Below are 23,887 nucleotides of genomic sequence, written 5' to 3'. Positions count from 1 at the left end.
TTTGGTCTAGAGAGAAATCTGCGAATATAGGGTGGGGGGGCCCACCATACTTACCCAGTAATTACATAACTATTAGTTTCAGTCATTCAGCTGTTAAAATTCTTAAATCCACAGGTCACGCTAGAATGTTTTGGGGGCAGATGACTAACCCCCGCCCACTTTCAAGGGGAAAAGAGAGGTACAACATAGCAAAGAGCCTCAATCTGTTTCTGCTGGCTGGTGGGTGAAGTCCTGTAGTTGGCTACAGTTAAATTTTTGGAATTCTGACTTTTTTAAATGTTCGATTTGGCATCAATTGGTGAAGTACACCTTTTTGTTTGCCTTTTGGCATATTTAGCTTGTGATAATGGATTTTCTAAATCAGATAATAAATCTTATTTAGACTTAAAGTTTTTCTTTTGTATTCCCGATTTTTACTTTTCAAGATGTCCGACACTAGTATTTCTTCTTTTAGATATTGCAGCACAGGCTGTGATACTCGTTTAACTAAGGAGACTTACGACTCTCATGCAAAATGTGTTACAGTGGTACCTCAGGATACGAAATTAATCCGTTGCGAGGCGGCCTTCGTAACCTGAGCTTTTCGTATCTTGATCCGCATTTTACATGTAAATTGCCTAATTTGTTCCAAGCCCTACAAAAACATCCCAGTAAATTTTATAATAAAGCTACATTGACCAATAAACAATGAAATACAACAATTTGGACCATTCAATACCTAACTTTATATGTACTACTATTTACTACATAGTACCTGTAAATAAAGTGCATTAGTGTACATGGTATACAAGAAATACTGTAGTACATACGTATGTATGTAGTAAAATGTGGAACCTTACCTTTCGAGTGAGGCTATCTCCGAAAGTGGCGACAGAGGAGGACAAACGGCAGAAAAATTTTATGTACACTTAACTTTACAAAACACATTAAAAAATGTCAGGTAACATTAAGCCTAAACTTTACGAAACACATTAACAAATGGCAAAAAACTCAAAATTAAATTTCTTTTTTTTTTTCTTTTTTTTTTATTTTTACATTTTTTTACATTGTATACTTTACATTTTTTTTTTTTTTTTTTTTTTACAAAATCTCCTTTTCTTTACCACTTTCAACTTTCTGTTTTTTCGTAGTATCACTTGGATCTTCCTGTTTGCTTACTCCTACTAAAGGCCTCTTTAAAAAATAACTATCCAAGGAAGATTGCTTCTGCCTGCTTTTGATAATGTTCCTGAAACGACTCAGGCAAACGTCAACAAACTGCGCAAGCATGCGACCTGTGTAAGCCTTTTCGGGGTGTCTCTTTTCTACAAATGATTGCACTGTATGAAAAGCAGCTAGAGCATCCTTAATTTCTGCCATTGTTATAGGGTCGTCCTCCTCCTCCTCGCCACTGCTAGAGAACTCTTCTTGAATGACGTTATATTGCATGGCCTCCAACTCCTTCAGGTCATCCGTCGTAAGCTCCTCTTGGTGCTCCTTGAGAAGGTCATTGATGTCGTTCCCATCGACAACCAGCCCCATGGACTTGCCAAGTGCAATGATCTCGTCAAGATCTGGTTGTGAAACAGTTTCAGGATCGTCAACTGTTTCTGAATCTGCACCAGCTTCGCCCACGTCGAATCCGTCGAAGTCTCGGGCGGACACAGCATCAGGCCAGAGTTTCCTCCACGAAGAATTCAAGGTTCGCCTCAAAACCTCCTGCCAAGCTTGATCAATGAGTCGGATGCATATTACGATATCAAAATGCTCCTTCCAAAATTCACACAAGGTGAGGTTTGTGGTATCGGTGATATCAAAACACCTCTTGAAAAGATGTTTCGTATACAGCTTCTTGAAGTTCGATATCACTTGCTGGTCCATGGGCTGGAGGAAAGGGGTGGTGTTAGGCGGAAGATAAAGAACCTTGATGAAAGAATACTCTGCTAGGATATCTTCCTCGAGGCCAGGAGAGTGAGCAAGAGCATTGTCCAACAACAGCAGACATTTCAGAGGGAGGCGCTTCTCTTACAAGAATTTCTTCACTGTCGGGCCGAAACACAGATTTACCTACTCGGTGAACAAAAGTCTCGTTACCCAGGCTTTTGCATTAGCCCTCCACATCACTGGAAGATTCTCCTTTAGCACTTTGTGGGCCTTGAAGGCTCGAGGAGTCTCCGAATGATAGACAAGTAGGGGCTTCACCTTGCAATCCCCACTGGTATTCGAACAAAGTGCGAGCGTAAGCCTGTCCTTCATAGGCTTATGCCCAGGTAGCTTCTTCTCCTCCTCCGTGATGTACGTCCGACGAGGCATTTTTTCCAAAAAAGGCCAGTCTTATCACAGTTGAAGACTTGCTGAGAACTGTAGCCTTCGTTGATCGTCATCTCATCAAATATCTTAATAAAGGCTTCATCCGCTTTTGTGTCCGAGCTGGCCGCCTCCCCATGCCGCACCACTGAATGGATGCCAGTCCATTTACGGAATTTTTCAAACCACCCATGAGAAGCCTTGAAGTCTGGGGTTGGTGTTGATGTCCCTTCTCCTCCGTCGTTGTTACGAACCGACTAAAGAGGTCCGCTTCAGGTTCGATATTATGATAAACAAAAAGAATTCAACACCAACAGTTGAAACTGGGGATATGAATATAGAAAGAAACACTAACACAACAAAGGTTTATTTACAAGCTTACTAACAAAGATAAATGCAGAATGGTATCTCCTATTTACATAAAAAAAGGTAAAATCTTACACTGCATGAACTGGGGGAACGTTGAAGTAATGAAAGTACTTGCCGACCAGTTTTGCAACTCGAATCGATGGCTTCACAAAAGGAGACCTCTAATGCTAGACGCCTTCTTGCCTCTGTATTGCATAAAATAATGTCTACTCTTGATACTTGAAGGGCAGGAACTCCCCAAAACCACTAGCAGAACGTTTCTTCTCTGAAGTCTTGCTCAACGTTGAAATAACCCGGCCGTTCACTCCTGAAGACGACTTGACCAGAATTCAACCAACTCTCGAGCGACTTTTCCTCTGATCCTTCGTAGGTTCCTTCTTCTCTTATCTCTCTCAGATGATCTCTGCTGCTGATCTGTGGCTCTTACTGATGATCTCTTACTCTGTGACTAACTGATGATCTCTGCTCTCTCCTACTTCGTCAGTTGTATTTATACGGCAATCTGGGGGTGTGGCCTACGGCAAACGTCACAGACTCTCGAGATTACTGGAACGATTTAGAAGTTTCTCGACAAAGTATTGCATCAGAAATCGCGGCGTTCCTCACGTCATGTCGGCGCCTGTAAAGTTCCACAACACTCCTGCCGATTCTAGAACCATCATGAGAACAGGCACCTCCAACACATGCGCTAATGCCTCCTTGCTGCAGAATTTCTTGAAGATGCGTTTTCCTTTCCTTTATCTTTCTTTGCTATACAGCAATTACCATTACACGTCCCCCCAAAAAGATAAAAAAATGAAATCAACTGGTTTTATTTTTTTCCAAAGAGAAACAAGAATTAAACAGCAGGGGAACAATTCTGCATAAAGCTTTAACACTTCTTCATTCACTCAACAACTCGTGCCAAAATAGAAAACGGTCATTAGGCTACTCATTCTGAAAACTCTAGTGAGGCTCTATTAGCTATCACATTATCCTTCCCTCTTAATTTCTCCGTTTCCTGAACTCCAATAAAAACTTGGAAATACTAAAATACCTCTTGTGTTTTTCTCAAAACTAATTTCTCTCAGTAACACTGCCACATACAACACTGGCGGTGGCCAAGGTGGGGCGTTCTTTATAATTCTTAATCAAGTTTACATTCATTGCCTTTGCTCTACTCTTACCCACATTAATTCCATAATGTGCATTTCCCCTCTCCTCTAACACTGAAAAAGGACCTTCGAACTTATAAGGTAAAGAGGGACCTTCTTTCTGGACTAGTACTAAAACTTTATCTCTTACACGGAAATTTGCCTCTTTCGCTCTAAGATCATGTTTCCGTTTAGCGTCCCCTTGACTTCCGTTCTCCTTCGCTAGTTGCCAACCATCTCTTAAATTGTTTTTATAATACTCAAGATTAGTTATGTAATCTTCTCTACCCTTACTTCTAGACAAAGGCCCGACCATATTGATAAATACATTCTCAAAAGATTTGCCTACTGAAGGAATATTACACAACGGAACTCTGGAAATTACTTGAATCGGTTTCCCGGCAATTTGATATTCATGACAGCTTAAAACATACCTCTTCACGTCACTTCTCATTTTAGGCCAAAAGTACTTGGCTCCTCTTGTTGACAAAATAGTCACGCCCTTGGAAGGTGTAGCTGCATTGATGGCTTCCTTTCTGCTTAAGGAGGGTGCCTATCGTCAACGGATTTCGGCCATATTCCTACACGATCACACTCAACCACATGCCAGCTTCATACTTCTTAATTATCTCCATCTTCGTCTCCATAGAAAGCATTCTCTTCTTTCCGTGAACTTCAGCAACTTTCTTGGGACCCATGACTACATATACTGTATGTAATTAAGTTATGTAGTATACTAAAGTTCTCACACAACATGATAAAGTAGTACAACTGTCACGGGCGGTTTTTCCCACCATGACATCAAGATACGAGAAGAATAATACTATTGTACATATGCACTGTTGTCAGTCTTCTTGCCTGGAGACACAGGTCGGAGAATGGTACTGTGTCATTGTTGACACGGTGGGTATGAAGACTCACGTTTACGCTGCCTGGGAATTAGGGTAGGCCTGTCCTACCTGCTATTACATGATATTCCTTGTGTGTATGGGTCTTACTACTGATGAGGCCAGGTGATGTCTTCCCCCTGGGAGGCAGTTGAAGTGTTGATTTCCATTTTAGGGGTATTGAAGAAAATTCCTGGTACTCAGCGTGTTTCTTTATTACTCAGTACATCATGCTAAATTTCTCCCAGGCCTAGTCTCCTGGACTTGATTAATTTACCTAGTCTTCAGAACTCCTGGACTAGATCCCCTGGACTAGATCCCTGGAAATATTCATTTTATTTAATTTTTGATTTCCAGAAATCAACACAAGTGAGTAGTTTAAAACTACAACAAAAAAATAACTCTTTATACTGAGACTTCAAAAAAAGAAAAAACATATAAATTACAGATCACGGGAATTGCTTTTCCTTCATAATAAAGTAAGTATCAAACGTGGAGCAGCCCTGGAATCAATTAATTTACATGAAGGTGTAAATCACTTGATACTCTACTCCACACAGTACTAAATACTTGTACACAATATATGTCAATGGATAAGGTTACCTGAAAGATTTCTGAGAAAAACTTCAACTAAAATGAGGTAAAATTAGGCTAAGGTGCCTTTTAACAGGATAGTCTAGCCTAGGCTTCTTCAGAAATCATTAAGGATAGCCTATGCAAAGTTTACAGGGCTGATTTTTGAGTAGGTTACAATATCCCACAAAGTTAGGTTAGTTTAATGAGGGTACAGGCTAAGTCCCATGTAATTAAGTTTTCCACGAATTTATATACATATAGCCTAACTATTTATCAAAAATAGTCATAATTCCTCATTCAAAAGAATTAGTCTAGGATAGGCCTTCTTAAATTACTGTATGGCCTAGTCTAAGATCATGATCGGCAGTGGAAATTTCCATGAGAGGTACCCTTTGGCACTGGTATTTGCAAAAACTTTATACAAACAAAACACTTATAACTGTTTTTTTAATGTTTTCAACCCTGTCAAACGCTAAGTTACAACTCAAACTAACACAGCAAAACTTCATGATAACTAATGAACGTGAAGTATCTTTCACAACAATGAAAATCTTTCTCGTTAAGGCATTGCAACATGTCTGACTGGGCAGGCAACTCTGCACTTGAATTCTCGTCTGCTACTGTTCTTTCATGATAATGATGTTCCAAATAATACCCTAACCGTGATATTACAACTTTAAAAGCTTACCTTGCAAGGGATAGATAATCATTTATATTAATAATTTGGTAAAATAGCCAAAATGAAGAGTGGACAGGTTGACGTCCTCACACAAAAGCATTTGTGATTCTTACATGTGTCTTTTAGTGTTACCAAAATGCAGACGAAAGATTCAGGGCAGCGCTCCCATACTCAGAGTGAGAAAAACAAAACAAGGGACTGGCTACACTGCCACACTCGTCCACAACAGAAACGAAAACATTTCACAGTTCCAATCACTTACAATAGCAGTGTAAAGATATTAGAGGAGGATGATGAATCAATTCCTAAATAAATCACTAATAATTAAAGGAATATTTTTCCCATTACACAACGAAATCACTAACATGAATTTATGTTAATAAACGAAATCGTATATGTGAATGAATGAATTCTGCGTGCGTGCACAAACGCTGGTGCGAAGCAGTGGGCGAAGGACGCCTTTACATAGAGCACGATGGGAGAGATGCTGACCAATAGGAGAGCAGGATCTTATGGCGGTGACTAGCATCAGGAACCAATGGGAGAGCGGGAGGATGGTGGTGAGTCTACTCAGTTGGCGGCGCGCGAGTTTTAAAATTGTTATCGGTGGTCCAGGCGAATCTCGGGACTTTACAGCAACAACCTTTCGTAACCTGAATTATTTTCGTATGTAGAGCAAAAAAAAATCTTCGTATTTGCTTTCGTAACTTGAATTTTTCGTAAGCTGGGACTTTCGTATGTCGAGGTTCCGCTGTACTTGTAGAGGAGAGAGTTGCTCTGTTGACAAGAGATGTCAGGAATGAGCTGACTGGAACACTTGAAAAAATTGGTTAGGGACAAAAAGAGAAAAGCTTTGACTAGGGCAGAGAGTACAGTCTTAGCTAGTCAGGAATTTTCTTTAACAGCTTTTCTCCAGAAGACCATCCCCAGGCACCAATAACACCAGTCTTTCCTTAAGGGCATTTCGTCTTCCATGGCTAAGAAGCTTTCTACTAAAGAATGTAAACATCCAACAGGTCAAGCAGCGGATTGAACAGTAGCGTTGCAACTCCCAGTGGCTCTCATTAATGACACTCCATGAGAGTCTCAGGTAGTAGATGCTTCTCCGGTGCCCAACTTTGCTGCCAGCAGAACTGGCACCAAAGTGGCCATTGGCACCCGCTCCCCAGCAGTCTCAGCATATGCAAGTGACCTCTTGTATTGGAGCTCAGACAGTTCAAGTTCAGGATATGTCAGTGCTTGCGGATCCTATCCAGATTAAGCTGGATAGCATTTTGAGACTTATTAATAAGCTGCCTTAGACTCATCAAGACTCACTGGATTTGGCTTTATCTCTGATTTCCTCTGAAGACGAAGAAGAAACAGACAATCCCCCTGCAACCTATGCCTCGTTGCTGAGATTCCTACTGGTGAAATTTCCCAGTTTTTTCTCTCTAACTGCTTCTTTTTTAATGGAAACCCATTCGACTTGCTATTCAAGACTTCCTAACTTGGTTCTCTCTTCTTTGGCAAAAATGGGACTTTGGTGAAATTGATGAATGGCTGTCAACGAAGAGGGAACAAGGTAAAGCTGCCTTCAGTTTCCCTCCTACTAGGATATCTCATTCAAAGTACCGTTTCTATGCCACAGGAGGTCTTTCTCAGGGAGTCTCTGGCTCCTCCCAGGGGGACTTCTCTGGGCTTGTGGATTCAACTAGATCAGCCTTTAATGTGGCCAAGATTATGTTTTCGACTATTGAGTTAGCTCATCTACTTAAACATTTTTTTAAGGTGTTTGAGGTGATGAGTTTTCTGGACTGGTCGTTAGCTGCCTTGGCTAGGGAGATTAAGGAAAGTACAGCGCTCCTACTGAATTTCTCTTCAAATTGGCTGAGAGTGCTTTCCTGTATGGGTAGAGGCATCAGGGATAGCTCCCATAAATTAGCTTCTCTTTATATAATGGGAATCCTTAAGAAGTGAGACCTTTGGTGCTCATTCATGCCCAAAGGAGTAACACCTGCTTAAAGATCAGCTTAACTTTTTTCTCCTTTGGATTGTTCGCATCTGTTTGTGCAGGAGACAGTAATAGGTAGAGCCTCCGACTTTCAGAAAAAGAGCATACAGGATCTTTTATGTCAGTCTTCTAAGCACCTAAAGGAGCTGGCTGTGTTCAGTACTAGGTCATTGGAACCACCCCAGACGTATCTGTTTCGGAGTGGCAGACAGAGGATGAGTTTTAGACCTAGTGCAACCACCCACTTTACACCAAGAAGTATAAAAAAATCATCATCTAGATCGATGACCAAGAAATGTGGACAAAGTCCTTCAAACTCAAGTAGGTGCAAGATTTCTTCATTTTTTGGGAACAATGGGTAAAGAGGGGTGCAGAAGCCTCCTTTAGCCAACATGCCTGTCGCATTGACAACGTACTTGCCAAACTCAGAGGTTTGCAGTCCTATTGCAAGAAGTAACAGCGCTTTTAGAGGAAGAGGTGATAAAGATAGTAGAGGACATTTATTCCTGAGGGTTCTACAACAGACTGTTTGTGGTTCTCAAATTGTCAGGAGGTTGGAGGCCGGTGTTAGATGCAAGCTCCTTGAATGTGTTTGTCCGAAAAACAAAATTCAAAATGGAAACAAACCAGACAGTGCTAGCATCCATTTGCCATGGGGAGTGGATGGCTACGATAGATATGCAGGATGCATACTTTCACATCCCGATCCAATCAGACTCGAGAAAGTATCTATGGTTTGTCCAATCCACTTAGACATGAGAAAGTATCTATGGTTTGTCCAATCCACTCAGACACGAGAAAGTATCTATGGTTTGTATTCAAGGGCCAGGTTTATCAGTTCTTTGCATCATGTTTTGGGCTATCAACAGCCCCCCAGATGTTTACTAGAGTGCTAGTGCCTCTTACAAAGTGGTTGTATCTAATGTGGATAAAGATCTCCCTTTACCTCAACGTGTGGCTCCTATAGCCCAGCTCGAAAGAAATGTGTAGAGGATCTAGTAAGAACTCTTCATTTGGCTCAGGAATTGGGCCTGCTAATAAATGCACAAAATTCAAAACTTTGTCCTTCTCAGGAGATTCAATATCATGGGATGATGATCAACTCTTGGGATTTTCAGGTTTTCCTAGCCATGAATAAAATAGAGTCCTGTCTCAAGAAAATGGAAGAGCCTTTGATTCTCAAAGAATGTCCAGCCAACAGATGGATGAGCCTCCTGAGCACTCTATCCAAGTATAGAGCAGTTTGTCTCTCTAGGGAGATTGCAGAGAAAGACTTTCAAAAGGAAAATCTTGCCTCCCTCTGAACACCCCAGCCTAGAATTCTTCTCAGATGTGTCAGCTCTAAGTTAGGGAGCTTATCTAGGGAGCAAGGAAGCCTCCAGGAAGTGGTCTATACAACAGACAGCTTGGCTATAAATGTCAAAGAACTAAAGGCAATACACCTCGGTCTTCATTTCTTCAAGTCAGAGCTATCCGGAAAAACAGTAGCAGTCCACACAGACAATATGACTGCACTATCTTACCTAAAAAATCAAGAGGGAACCCACTCCTCCCTTTACCAGAAGGTGGAAGAACTTCTTTGGTTAAACCAGAATGATATAAAGGTAGTGACACGCTTCCTTCAAGGGAAGCTCAGTGTACTGGCATACGAATTAAGCCACCAGGGGTAAGTTCTCCCGACAGAGTGGACCCCAGACCCTCTTGTATGCCTGGACCTCTGGAAGTTATGGGGAAAGCCAGTACTAGTACTAGACCTCTTTGCGATGTCCGGAAACAACTGTCTCTTGTTATTTTGTTCTCTGATTCCAGATCCTCTAGCATGGGCAATGAATGTCATGCTACAGGACTGTGTTTCTGCTGTTCAGCACAGTTAGGCAGGTGCGGAACAAATTTCAGAAGCACAGAAACATCTCCATGATTTTGATAGCACTGTTTGGCCAGTAAAAGAATGGTTTCTGGACCACTGTACTTGAACTGCTGTTGGATTTTCTGATTGCTACCAAGAAAACAACAGCTTCTCAGACAACCGCACCTCGGGCGGTTCCATCAAAACCTGTTTTCTCAGTCTCTGACAGGTTACAAACTGTCAGGAGACTGCTCAGAAAGAAGGGATTTAAAAAAAAAGGCTGTGAATTCTATTGCCAGCTGTAGGAGATTATCCTCAGATAAAGTCTACCAGGCAAAATGGAAAATTTTCAGAGCTTGGTGCAGGAGTACATAATGGTGTCTCCTCTACTCAAACACCTATAGTAGAAATAGGTGACTTCTGCTATACTTCAGGAAAGATAGAAATCTCTCCACATCAGCTATTAAAGGGTACAGATCCATGTTAAATTCTGTAATCTGCCACAGAGGGACAGATTTAGCTGTGAATTATGATCTTTCGGATTTAATTAAATCATTCAATACTTTAAAGGAAAAGGGGAGTCAATCCGTCAGTATCATGGAACTTAGACATAATCCTAAAATGGTTGTCAAGCCCCGTTTCGAACCCCTACAGTTAGTTTCTCTTGAGAGATTTAATGAGGAAAACGTTTCCTAGTAGCTTTAGCTACATTGAAAAGAGTTAGTGAAATTCATGTGTTGGACAGGAGTGGGTTTTACCCAAAAGAACACAGTGTGTTCGTTCTTGCAAGGGTTCCTAGCTAAAAACACAGTATGTTCATTCTCACTAGAGTTCCTAGCTAAGAACGAAATTCCAACTAAACCTTGGCCTCGATCTTTTGCAATAAAAAGTTTGACTGAGATACTAGACCCAGATGAAGTATGTAGAACTCTATGTCTGGTAAGAGCTCTTAAGCATTATTTAAAAAGGACAAAGGGAATTCAAGGAACATCGAATAACCTGTGGTGTACAGTGAAAAATCCTTCACACCCTCTGTCTAAAAATGCTTTAACATTTTTTCTCAGAGGCCTTATTTCAGCGCACACTCTTCAATAGGAGATGAGTCATTACCTTTATGCAAGATTAAAGCTCATGAAATAAGATCGGTATCTACTTCATTAGCGTTCAGAAGTAATTGTTCTCTAACTTCCATTTTAGAATCGACTTTTTGGAGATGTTAAGTCAGTGTTCACAACACATTACTTAGGAGACGTTGAAACATTTTATGATGAATGCAGTACCTTTGGTCCTTTTTACGCAGTTGGTGTGGTGTTGGGAAGGACACATAGGAAGCTCCCTTTCTTTCTATCGTCTCTTTGCCTTGCTTAGGGTGTCAAGTTCTACGGGAGTCTGGGAGTACTGTGTATGTGGAGTACCCTCCAGTCTCTTTAATAGTTGGGTAACGGTTTTTATATTTCATTTGGTGGTAGTGATGACCACATTTATTCTGGTTATTTGGTTTTGTTTACCTAGAGGAATTGTGAACCCAACCTACAAAGTTACCAACTAAAGTAATAGGCACATCAAGGCCTTACAGTCTTGCCTTTATATGATAGGATGAACACCAACCAAAGGCAGTATTTACCTTCGTAACTCTCTTATCAGGTAAAAGTACAACAAACATTGTTTTAATGTTGGCAAAGTCTCTATTTCTCAAGTCATTACAATTAATAATGTTTTGGGAGTAAATATGTCCATAGTTTCCACCTTCCTTCAATGTGGGAATCAACTGTGTAATTACTGGGTAAGTACATATACGTATATAAAAATGATATTTTTATAATAAAAGTTTCGCTGCCTGGGTGGCAGTGTACAGGCTATAAGCCTGCTCCACCAGACTCTCCATGTCCTGGTCGTCCGCGATGGGGATCTGGCTGCGTACCTGAGGGGCGAGGTGGAGGAAGAGCTGTTTCTGGAGGCTTACCTCCTTCCTGTGGCCTTGAGGGTCCACCTCCAGCAGCAGTACCAGGCCCTGGAGCTTGTACCCGACTAGCCTCGGGTCCTTGGTGATCATGGGGTTGACCACCAGGTCAAAGATGTGGGCGGCTCTCTCGGGGACCAGGAGGGAGAAGGCCTGGATCAGCTGTGTCTTCAGGTCCTCACAGGACAGTGCTCTGGGTTGGCTTGCCATCCATGGGGCGAGGTGGTTGGAGACGCCCTCTGGGAAGGCTGCGGTGATCAGGTCCGACTTGGTTCCCTCTCTGGTGATTCCTTAAAGCCGAAACTGGATTTCCGCGTGGTGGACCCAGGCTGCGACATTGTATCAGGAGAAGGGCAGCAGTTTGACGGAATGGGGCTCCGACAGTGCAGTGGCAGCATGCAAGGACATCGATCGTGGTGTAGGTCAGGGCGTCGAGGAACCACTTGAGGAGAGCATGGCTCAGGCCGTGGGTTGGGGCTTCGAGGAACCAGAAGGGACGGCGATGGACAGCTCCCAATTTTGAGTCGAATTCTCCAAGTCTGCCATCTCACTCTTACGGTCGACAGATGTTATAAATGGCAGGCTAAACCATGAAGAAGAACGCTAAAACACTCCTGTAGAGGACATGCTATTTCAAGTCTGCTAATGGCGTTTGGTCGACCATAGTGAGTCTGTTAAAGGTTTTCTGGGGTAGGTGGCCTGAGCTGCTACCATCCTAATCCGGAAGGTCACCAGTTGTGAGGACTAGACTGAGTCAAGGAAAAACTCTTACTAACTTTATTGTACATAGACGGCTGTATATAAGGAGGCTGTGCATACGGAGACATAGTGTCCGTCACGCACACATACACAAGGGATGGAGCCCCTACAGAGATTGTACTTTCTCGCACCTATAAATATATATATAACTGAGTGTGGAGAATAAATTTTTTCGTGATATATATATCGGCGGAAAGGCCGTGAATTACTGTACATTTTCATATATGATAAAAGGATATATACAAAAGAAGGATGGACACCTCGGTTAAAATGTCGTCCTTACAATATATATACATACTTCCCCAGTAATTACATGAACAGAGCCCTCCCTCCTCTCCTCACAGAAGCATAATGGCATAAACAAATTGAAACTCTTTGCTACGTTGTACCTCTCTTTCCACCTGAAAGTGGGTGGGGGTTAGTCATCCAGCCCTAAAACGTTCTAGCACGGCCCGCAGATGTCAAAATTTTAACTGCCGAACAAGTGAAACTAATAGCTATGTAATTACAGAGTAAGTAATATATATATATATATATATATATATATATATATATATATAATATAATCATAGATATATAATATATATTATATATATATATATATATATATATATATATATGATATATATATATATATATATTATATAGTATATAAAGCCTTTTATTTTAAAAAAAATTTTAAAAAAAATATCACTTTTATTATAGAGTAAGTATCTATAGTATAGTATATATTAATATTTATATATATATAATATATATTATCGTAATATAAGATATATAATAGAAATATAAGTTATATATAGTATACTATATATTAAATATACTATATACATATATATATATAATATATATATATATATAGATATATATATATATATATATATATCTAGTATATATATATATTAAATTAAATATCTAAAGCCTTTTTATTTTGTAAAAAAAATCACTTTTATTATAAAATAGTTTTATGTATGCATACTTACCAAGTATACTATACATAAAACTTTATCATAAAATTATCATATTTATTCTTGCTTGACCATGTCAGTTACTCGAAGGAGGCATGCTTTCCAGCATCATCCCCTTTTATGTTCTAATAGCAATCTAAATTCAAGTTATTGTTAAATAGATAGAAGTCATCATAAAAAATTGACCCTGAAAAATTCTGGACAAATTAACCCTTAATGGACGGATTGATCCTCGGGAGTAGTAATAGCAGGTTTGGGTGGTGGACGGATTGATCCTGTAGTTAGACAATATTACGTGCCATCGATTTGGAAAGAATCGGGCGGGAAAGAGGTGCCAATACTTTTATACCCCATAAATTTACTTATGACAACTCTTATACCGACTAAGATCACGACCTACACAAGTGTGGGCGTCTCAGGACTTCATTAGTGCTTGTGACTTGAAGGGGGAATGTTCTGCATTTCTCTCTCGCATGATGTCTTTTTGTAAATTTGCTTGTAAACATACCAAGGGGATGTCGTTGTTTTTTTTTTCTTGTCTTTTACGATAGTATGTTGGTTGTAAATGTAATTTTACAAAGAAAATTGCAAAGAAATATTAAAAAACATATATATATAAAAAAGTTACTGAATCTTCGTTCTCAGTAAATTTACATAAATATTTTTCAACAAATATGCTAAGAATTTGCTACTGCTTTTATTTCTTATATGTTTTGATATTGTGTGAGCAGTAATTATAATTTTACAAAATAAAATAAAATAATTTATTAGAATAAACATATAAGTTGGTAAAAGTTACGATTGTCTTGTAAAAGTGGCCCCACCCCGCATGGAGTTGTAAATAGTAGCCATATTCAACTTCTCGTGGAAGGTATGGAATTTTTTTTTGAAATTTTTTCTTTCTTTAACCATGTACATTTGCATATCTTCCTCTTTCCATTGATGTGTTTTCTTCCTAAATTGGCCAACCTCAAAGTTTACCCAGCCTAAGGAGCTGCATATTGATACATTTTCCCGTCCAGTAAGAGTTAAGGATTTTTTGAACACTTATCAGGTTTTTAACCCGAGTAATTAAAATAAAAGCTTAAGCAAATGGGTGACCCAAAATTCTTAGCTCTCACTTGGCTGGCCAACTATGGGTGTATTTGTTTGCAATGTCATTAATTTCCACATCATTATAGCATGTAACTATGGTCAATACCTGCTATTCGCAGACTCGCCTATTCGCGGATTTTTCTAAGGACTGCCTATTTGTGATATTTTTCACTAAGAAATACTGTTCACAAATTACTGTATTTTTATATAATTTTCATGACTAAATGCATTTTTTGTGATAAAACTATTAAAATACTTGAGTATGTAAGCATTTTTAGAGGGATTTTTTTGTGTTTTAACTGTCAAAATAGGCAGTTCTAAGGGATTTTAAGTATTCATGGATCTTAGCTATTCGTAGGGATGGGTTGTGTGGCACCTATCCTCCGTACTGTAAGACCAATACCTTAAGGGACTTACGTATATTGCTGTTTACATCTAATGAGTAGACATTAGCTATATGTACTGGAATCTGCAATTAGTTAAGCAGCTCTTGTGATTACTGTAGTGCAAAGCGTCTGAAAGATTTTGATTAATATTATAAAGTCTCCACAAATCATAATTAAATTTCGTGGAAATTATCTCCCTGTAACATACTGAATACTGAAGATCACAGTTGTTTTATATCCAAATCTCTGCAGATAAGGTATTATTATTTTGAAACCCACAGTGTGACAAAAGCTTTAAGTTAGGTGGTTTGCCATCCATCCCACCCATATTGTAATTTTGTGCATGATTCGAATAATATCCAAATTCATGCCAATTCATCAATAAAGCATCTACCTTGACAGGAGAAAAGGAAGAAACTAGAACTTACAGGTGTTTCTACACAATATACAAACATTCTGTCCTTTACAATAGAAATTACGGTGAAGCTGAAACAAGGCCGTTAAAATTCTTGAACAATGTGACCAGGCAGTAACTACCATCTGGTAGGTGGGGAGACTAGCCTGCCCAAATGCAAACATTTCCAGTTTGCTTTTGGCAGTCTTCCAGTGAAGACGTATGTTGTTCATACACAAACAAACCTTCGGTCTTAACAATACGATAATTTCTAGCGCTTAGCTGGATCCTGTTAAATCACAGATGAAAGCAAGGAATCTTGTGAGGTCTGGCAATGCGTGCATATATCGGGGGAAGAGTGGTCAAGGATCACACACCCACGCCACAGCGTCGGTCTTTCTTAAAACCACCTGGACGAGAGTTGTGGTTGACCTCTCTCGGCCTTTACCTGGTTCATTGCCCATTTTTGCTAGTGTTTGAGTGTGTGTGTGTGTGTGTGAGCTGTTATTTTGGCTTCTTCTGCTCCTTCTCGGCCTCGTCAACATGTGTGCCTCAGAACTACAAGTTTTCCGTGTTCTTGTTTTTTGGCTTCGGCTGCGACGGATGTACACGTCACTTGTAGTAGGTGCCACTCTAACGTTTGTACAACAACGAATCCCTGCACGGTATGCCGAGCATGGCCTAGAGAGCAGTAGAAGTTATTTTATAGTAAGAGGGAGCATCGTAGAGTCTCTACTCTTCCTTCTTGGGAGGGTTTTTCTTCTCATCTTCCCGATGCTTCGTCTCTTGCCGTTGTCACACCCCATGCTACTGTTGTGCCTTTGTCCCCTTCCTTTTCCTTTTCTTCCATCGATTCATCGTTGGAAGTATCGGGAGGCCCTCTGGCTGATTTATGTGATGTTGCCCCCTCTTCCTCGGGAGTTAATTTGATTCCCAAGAGGGAGGAGGCTTTTTCATCAATGTCTTTTATTTCAGGGTCGGAGGAGTCTAAAATGGTAGCGCTTTTGGGGATACTTGGGCTACGGGGACCACCCTCCTTGGAGGGTTTTCTGACGCACTTCTTGGATGCTCGCTATCCCCCTCCTCATGCTGTCCAGGCTCCCCCCTCCTCCTGGCCTCATCTTCGTTGGTAGCTGAGGTCAGCCATATTGTATTGCTCCGCCAGTGACAACTGCTACTTCTTCGAGTAAGAGGGAGGCCGTGGCATCAGTCCCGCTAGTGGCATCATGGGGTCAGCCATTTTGTATCCCTCCGCCAGTGGCGTCTGCTTCCCGTTTGGATCGAGGGGAAGCCATGACATCATTGCCGCCTATGATGACACTTCCATCGATGACGTCACTCCCAGTTGTCTCCGCTGTTCTGCCTCACTTGTCTGTGTTGTCATTGTTGTGGCGGGATCACAAACTTTAAATAGCAAGCGGGTAAATCCCCCCAACGTAAACCTAATCACTCCAGCTACCAAACCCACTCTCAGTCACACTTTCCTCTTTACACTACAGAATATGCAGGACAATTGACCTACCTACACACAGAAACAAAAAACACAAACACAAAAAAACAAAAAACTCTCAAAACACATGTACTTACCCAACTCCAGATACTCCAGGCTATCCTGTGCTGTCCGCCAGTCAAAGTCACGGAGACACCAACAACAACCAAAATCCACAATCCAACAACCCAACAACACAACAACAAGGAACACAACCACAGCTCAACAACAAGGAACTCAACCACAACACAAGACCACTGCAAAAACAATTACCAACACACAAAAAAAACAACAACAAAAAAGCAACACACACCCACTAACAACACCAACAACAACCCTCAACCACAACAACTCACATATAATCCAACAGGAACTTACATACAACTCAACAAAAACCTCATAGCACAAAAACTCTTAAGCAACCAATATCAAACCCAACAACAATCAGCAACAAACCAATAACACACTACCTATATAACTTAACCAATCCCTCAACACTTTCCACAGTCTGCTGCCAACACTACTGATTATCACAGCTTCTGACTAAAGACTGACCAAAAAGACTCACTCAGAACACAGAACTCTGATCTCCAACAGCACCAGCAGACAACACAGAACCCACCAACAGCCAATTCAGTCGTTAACCATCCAACCACTAATAATTACCCCCTCTCTCTCTCTCACAAACACACACACACAGACGTTGTCAAATGGAACTCCATAACTCCTCCATATCGATTGCTGCCGTGACGTCATCTCTGCCATCCAGTTCGCTACATCTCCCCTCCGTGTCATTGGGCCATTCTCTTACTGATCCGTCTGAGGCTTTATGCCAGGCGGTTCTTAAGAGATTGGACTCTGTTTTAGAATATAAGTTTGCTGCCATGTTGGCTGGGAGGACTGGAAGCGAGCATGTTGCATCACCCCCACCTCCTGCAAAGAGATTGTGTAAGGAGCCAGTGCTGTTTTCCTCTCCTTCTCCCCCATCTCCACCGCATCGGCGTATCAAATGTTGGAAGGCTAAGGACTTTGCCCTTTCTTCGTCTGCGAGTGAGGAGCAGCACACCGTGTTCCTACGAGTGTTGGTGTTACTAAGAATGTTAGTTTCTTCCCCTGTGCGATCTGCAGCGGCTGCTTCGTCCTCTGCATCAAGTCACGAGCGTGTTGCAGCCTTCACGTTCAGGTGCTTCCGCTTCGCCTTCTCCAGGGCCTATTCATTGCCATAAGGATCTCAAGGTGCCTGTCAAGAGGTCAAAGGTTGTGAGTGCGAAGTTGGTGCAGCAGGAGTGTTTGCCTGGCCATCTCCCGGGTACTTCCAGGAGTTCGACTCCAAGGGTATTCTCATTCTGTCTCGAGTGTTCGAGTACTCATATGTGGCCAAGTTAGGAGAGTGTATAGTGATGTCCCTTGTGTTGTGGTTGGTTCGTCACAGGAGCTGGCACTTGGATCCAGCCCAGACAGGTTAGTTGGTGTTTCAGGCTGTTTGGCCGCTGATTCTTCTGTTAATTCACATGAGGAAGGTGCTTTAGATAAGCCTGCACATCCTTCTCGTCGTCGGTCTCCATTGTCGATCTCATTTGTGGGTTCAACAATTTGGAGAGTAGGGCTCAGGCTCGGTCGTCTTTCACTCCTTCTTGCTTGGAGGCCTTGCTGGGAGCTACACAGGATCCCCAAGTCATTGTTTCAACTTCCCTTGTCAGGGCATGTCCAGTTGGTCTTGCATAAGGTTAACGCCTGTTTCAGATTGGGATGGTTCGCTTCACGCTAGGGGCTCTGCCAAGTTGACCTACCTACACACAGAAACAAAAAACACAAACACAAAAAAACAAAAAACTCTCAAAACACATGTACTTACCCAACTCCAGATACTCCAGGCTATCCTCTGCTGTCCGCCAGTCAAAGTCACGGAGACACCAACAACAACCAAAATCCACAATCCAACAACACAACAACAAGGAACACAACCACAGCTCAACAACAAGGAACTCAACCACAACACAAGACCACTGCAAAAACAATTACCAACACACAAAAAAAAAATTTGGAGAGTAGGGCTCAGGCTCGGTCGTCTTTCACTCCTTCTTGCTTGGAGGCCTTGCTGGGAGCTACACAGGATCCCCAAGTCATTGTTTCAACTTCCCTTGTCAGGGCATGTCCAGTTGGTCTTGCATAAGGTTAACGCCTGTTTCAGATTGGGATGGTTCGCTTCACGCTAGGGGTCTTGCCAAGTTGCTCCTTCTCCCCCCCCCCCCCCCCCCCCCCCCCCCCCCCCCACCCCCCCCCTTGCCTCTCACGAGGCATAGGAAGTACTATGCTACGAACTTTGCATATTTGATGTCACATCATCTTAACCCAGGATGTCTTTTGTCTGAAGTCAGGGTTGACTTTGGAGCAGGTGAGGTCGGTTGCTCTGTCCTTGTCTCCACAGGATGCCTCAGCGTCGGAGTCTATGGCAGCCTCCATGTTGCAAATGGTTTCTTAGCTGGACTTCTGGTCGGCAGTCATTGCCAAGATAGCTTCTGAAAGGTCCCCAGAGGGGTTGGTGAGTGCTTCCTCTCTTGCCAGTTTGCAGTCCGGAGGCAAGGCGTTTTCGTATCTTGCTCACCTGTAAATTTATGGGCTAACCTTCTCCTGATTAGAAGAGCTGTGGCTTTATCCGATGGAAAGATCAGTTGATGCTGAGTCTTTGCTGGCACTGAGGAATGGAGATCTTTTGGAATCACAATTTCTGTTACCTCGGACTGAGCTACAGGATGCGATAGACTGGCGCTGGGCTGACACCAAGGACAGATTAGTGCACCAGGCTGTGTCTAAAGGCGCTGTCACACTAGCGAAATTTCCGCTGACTTTTGAATTTGACGTCGACTTTTCATGTTTAGACGACGACTTTCTGGTGTCGTCGTCACGAATTTGGAAAACGGTACCGATCGAATTCAACCAATCGCTACCGTCGACTTTATTGTTTGTTTCTCTCTCGGAGAGCATGCATTTCAAGTCATCAGATGCAGGATGAAGTTCTTGGTACAGTGGACAAGACTGCCAGAACAGTTTTTGGTCGAAGATATGGGGGAGAGACGATGCTTATGGGACCATAAGCATGATAGTTTTATGAAAAAGGGTCTTAAATGAAAAAATTACCAAGAGATCACTATGCGACTCAGGGAAAACTTTCCTGAACTTGCAGATCTTTACATAGATAAGCATGCTATATCGTGAATATCAGATTGTTATATAGCCTAGGTCTGCTCTCATTTTATGTTTGTTTGCATTAGCAAATAATATAAACAAAAATCTTTAAAATTTTGGCAGTGTTTCTCTAGCTCAATTTGTAATACAGTCTGACTGGTTGTGTAAACAAGGTTACGAATAGCCTATCTAGGCTAGGCCTAGCTTATTTTTTTAAATAAAACTTTTCACGTCTTTTTAACCAGGACCGAACCCAAAGACTTTTTTCTTTTTAATTCTATGCAGCATCATTAAACACATGCAAGCACGACCCACTGCTTGCTTTGTGTTACAAAGCATAGGTGTTTTATCATTCCGGGAAGACACAGCTCAGATGGTTTGTTTACGTTTTGACGACGACAACCACGGTATGAAGAAGAACGTGTGTGACAACCAGAGTACGGAATGACGTCGACTTCTTTGGAAAGTCGACGACAAACTCAGAAAAAGTCGACGGAAATTTCGCTAGTGTGACAGCGCCTTTAGTCAGTCTCTCATCCTCAGAGACCTCCGGCTCCTCCTCCTCCCCCTGTTCAGCAGCAATCACAAGGATTGTTGCCTGGTAGGCCGACGAGGAGTTTGGTTTCGGCAGGGCTTCCATGTTCGTCCAAGCCTAGGTCAGAGGACCAACGTCCCTTTCGCTCCCGTTCCTTTAAGCTGAGAAGGGGCACAGGGGCAGAGGTAAAGGGGGCTGTCAGTAGGTTAGGCGCCTCTCCCTCTCCTGTGCCACGGGTGGGGGGGCGGGTGTCTGGCGGGCCATTGGGCCAAGTACACAAGGCATCAGGAGGTTGGAGACCTGTGATCGACTTATCCACCTTGAATCACTTCATCTGGAAGACACGGTTCAAGATGGAGACCCCGCATTCAGTGTTGGCAGCTGTGAGGAAAGGTGACTTCATGCCGTCGATAAACTTGAGGGACGCATACTTCCAGATCCCTATACATCTGACATCCAGGAAGTTCCTTCGCTTCTCTCTCGGGGACAAGGTCTTTGAGTTCCAAGTCCTGTGCTTCGGGCTGACAACAGCCCCTCAAATGTTCACAAGGGTCTTCTCTCTCGTATCAAGTTGAGCCCATGCTTAGAGGATCCATTTGCTGAGGTACCTCGACGATTGATTGGTCTTGGTAGATTCCTGAGAAAAGCTGCTGCAGGACAGATATCTTATGCTTTGGTTCTGTCTGGAACTGGGCATCGTGGTCAACCAGGAAAAGTCAAACCTCATACCCAGTCAAACGATTCTCTACCTGGGCATGGTCATCGATACGGCGGTAGCAAAAGTTTTCCCGTTGGATCAGAGGTTGGAGAAGTTGCGAGTGATGGCGCGCAACTTCCTGTCGGAACCACATCAGTGGCATGTTCTTCTGTGAGTTTTGTCTTCCATGGAGAAGCTGGTCCCTCATGGGCGTCTTCATCTTCAGTCTCTACAATGGAGGCTGGGGGAATTCTGGTCTCTGGCGGGGGACTCACCTCTGACCTCTGTTAAAGGTTTCACTGTCACTGAAAGTGAGAGAAGACCTTCGTTGGTGGTTGGACGACCGAAATCTTTTGAAGGGTGTCCCTCTGATTTCTCTCCCACTGTTTTCAGATGCCTCCCTCGCAGGTTGGGGGTCTTATTTAGGCGGCCTCATTGCCTCAGGCGTTTGGAGTTTGGAGGACAAATGGCAGCATATCAACGTCTTAGAGTTGAAGGCAGCTTTTCTGGGTCTGAAGGAGTTTCAGGAGAAAGTAGAGGGTTATTCTGTCGTTCTCACGTCGGACAACACCATGGTGGTCGCTTATGTGAACAAGCAGGGAGGCCTGGTTTCACGTTAACTTCACGCCTTCACCATCGAGGTTCACCAGTGAGTGGTCAGCAATTCAATAGAGCTCTCGGCCACGTATATCCCAGGCAAACAGAATGTGGTCGCAGACAAACTCAGTTGTCCGGATCAGATCCTAGGCACAGAGTGGTCCCTTCATCAGGTAGTAGCAGACAGGCTCTTCCAGGTCTGGGGGAGACCCATGCTGGACCTTTTTGTGACCCGGTTCAACAGGAAACTGGAGATATTCTTATCAGTGGTTCCAGATCCTTTAGCATTAGTGGAGGACGCGTTCCAACATCCCTGGGACAACCTTTAGGTGTATGCCTTCCCTCAGTTTTGTTTGACCTGTTAAGTCCTGAACTGGCTGATGAGTGCACAGGGTCACAGGATGACTTTGGTAGCCCCTCTATGGCCTCAGGCGGAATGGTTTCCAGATCTGCTGTCGTTGTTGTCCGAGGTTCTGAGGGAAATTCCCCCTTGGCAGCATCTCCTGTGTCAACTGGATGCAGAAAGGTTCCATCAGTCAGTAGAATCCCTGTCTCTTCATGGTTGGAGGCTATCAAGTATCTCTTCTGAGCGAGAGGCTTTTCTCAGAGAACAGCAGGGCATGTGTCCAGCAGTCTCAGAAGGTCGACCTCTGCAGTTTACCAAGGCAAATGGGCGATCTACTGTGATTGGTGTCGTAAACAGGGCTTTTCTTCACTCAGAACCTCTATTCAGCACATAGCAGACTTTTCAACCCTCCTCAGAGATGAGAAACTTTTGTCCGTTTCTGCCATTGGAGATTACAAGATGGCCTTGAGTTTAGTGTTACACCTTAGAGGTATTGACATCTCATCCTGGGAACTTTCATTGCTGGTTAAGGGGTTTGAGCAATCTAGTTCTCCTGGGGAGCTCAAGCCTTTGACGTGGGATGTTTCTGGGTTCTGAGAAGATTCACTAAGGGTCCATATGAGCCTTTGCGTCACTCATCGGACAGGAACTTGATGCTCAAGATGGTTATCCTCCTGGCCTTGGCATCTTCAAAGAGAGCGGGGGAGCTGCACGGTCTGAGCTATGATGTGAAGCACACCAGAGGTTGAGGGTCAGTGTCCTTTGAATTTGTCCCGGAATTCGTGGCCAAGACCCAGAATCCCTCTGTGCACGATGATAGGTTCACCTCCTTTTCCATTCCATCACTGAATGACTTTGTGGGTCCCGTGCTAACAAAAAGTCTGTGGCAGCCTAGCCTAAGGTGCTGTGTCCTTTTAAGATAACAACGCAGAGCCCTGACAGGACACAACAAAAGCTCTTGAACATCACCACCCACCTCATGCCACCCTTCAATATAAAACCTGGGCCAAAAGACAAATTGGGAATGTTTACAACTGGGCAGGTGGGTCTCCCTGCCTACTGGGTGGCATTTACATACTGCCTAACCACCTTGTTCAAGAATTTTAACAGCCATGTTCCAGCTTCGCTTTAAGTAATTCCTATTGTAAGGGACCACATGTTTGTATAGTTAGGAAAAATACAATTTACTTTCAAAAACTGTGATGTTAACAGCAGAGTTGGAGTGTGTGCAGCGTAAATGCTGATAAAAAACTTACGTGGAGACCACAAAACTAAAAAGACTGCTAAATCTCTCTAGTAATACATGCAAATGTTTCCCTGCTAGCTACAGTGGCATTCTGCAGTACAGAGGTAAATTATTGGCAAATTATCGATGATAAGGACCAGTACAGTATGCTATTGTAAAAATTAAAAATACCAGTGTTTATATTATAAAAGTTTTATTCATATTCCATAGAAATTCTAAAACCTCTCATCTTCTGAAGTAAAAAAAACTTATCTAAATCATAAATCTAATCCTTCATACATAAACCTTTTTACAATATTAGACAGATTGAAAAATAAATACAAAGCAAATGAATATGGTTGAGAAAAATATTTTAAATTGATGCTTGGTCATCAAGACACTGAGGTAATAATTACATGTTAAGTTAATTATTTATCTGTATACTTGATTATTAAGTGATGATTCACTTGGTGTGATACAA

General features: G+C 42.3%; 2 long non-coding RNA genes across 2 annotated transcripts in view; both read right to left on the bottom strand.

Moving 5' to 3' along the window:
- The window catches only part of LOC135220737 (uncharacterized), a 221,278-nt gene that overhangs the window by 142,520 nt on the left and 54,871 nt on the right, over positions 1–23,887 (bottom strand). The gene's annotated exons all lie outside the window — the stretch shown is intronic.
- On the bottom strand, positions 4,875–6,168 carry LOC135220733 (uncharacterized). Its single transcript, XR_010315776.1, has 2 exons — positions 5,940–6,168; positions 4,875–4,995 (listed from the first exon to the last, which is right to left on the bottom strand). It is a non-coding gene; the product is annotated as an uncharacterized LOC135220733 (long non-coding RNA).

The sequence above is a fragment of the Macrobrachium nipponense genome, chromosome 2 (assembly GCF_015104395.2).
Source record: "Macrobrachium nipponense isolate FS-2020 chromosome 2, ASM1510439v2, whole genome shotgun sequence".
NCBI lineage: Eukaryota > Metazoa > Arthropoda > Malacostraca > Decapoda > Palaemonidae > Macrobrachium > Macrobrachium nipponense.
The sequence above is the reverse complement of the archived record's forward strand: the minus strand, read 5'-3'. Positions and strand labels throughout refer to the sequence as shown.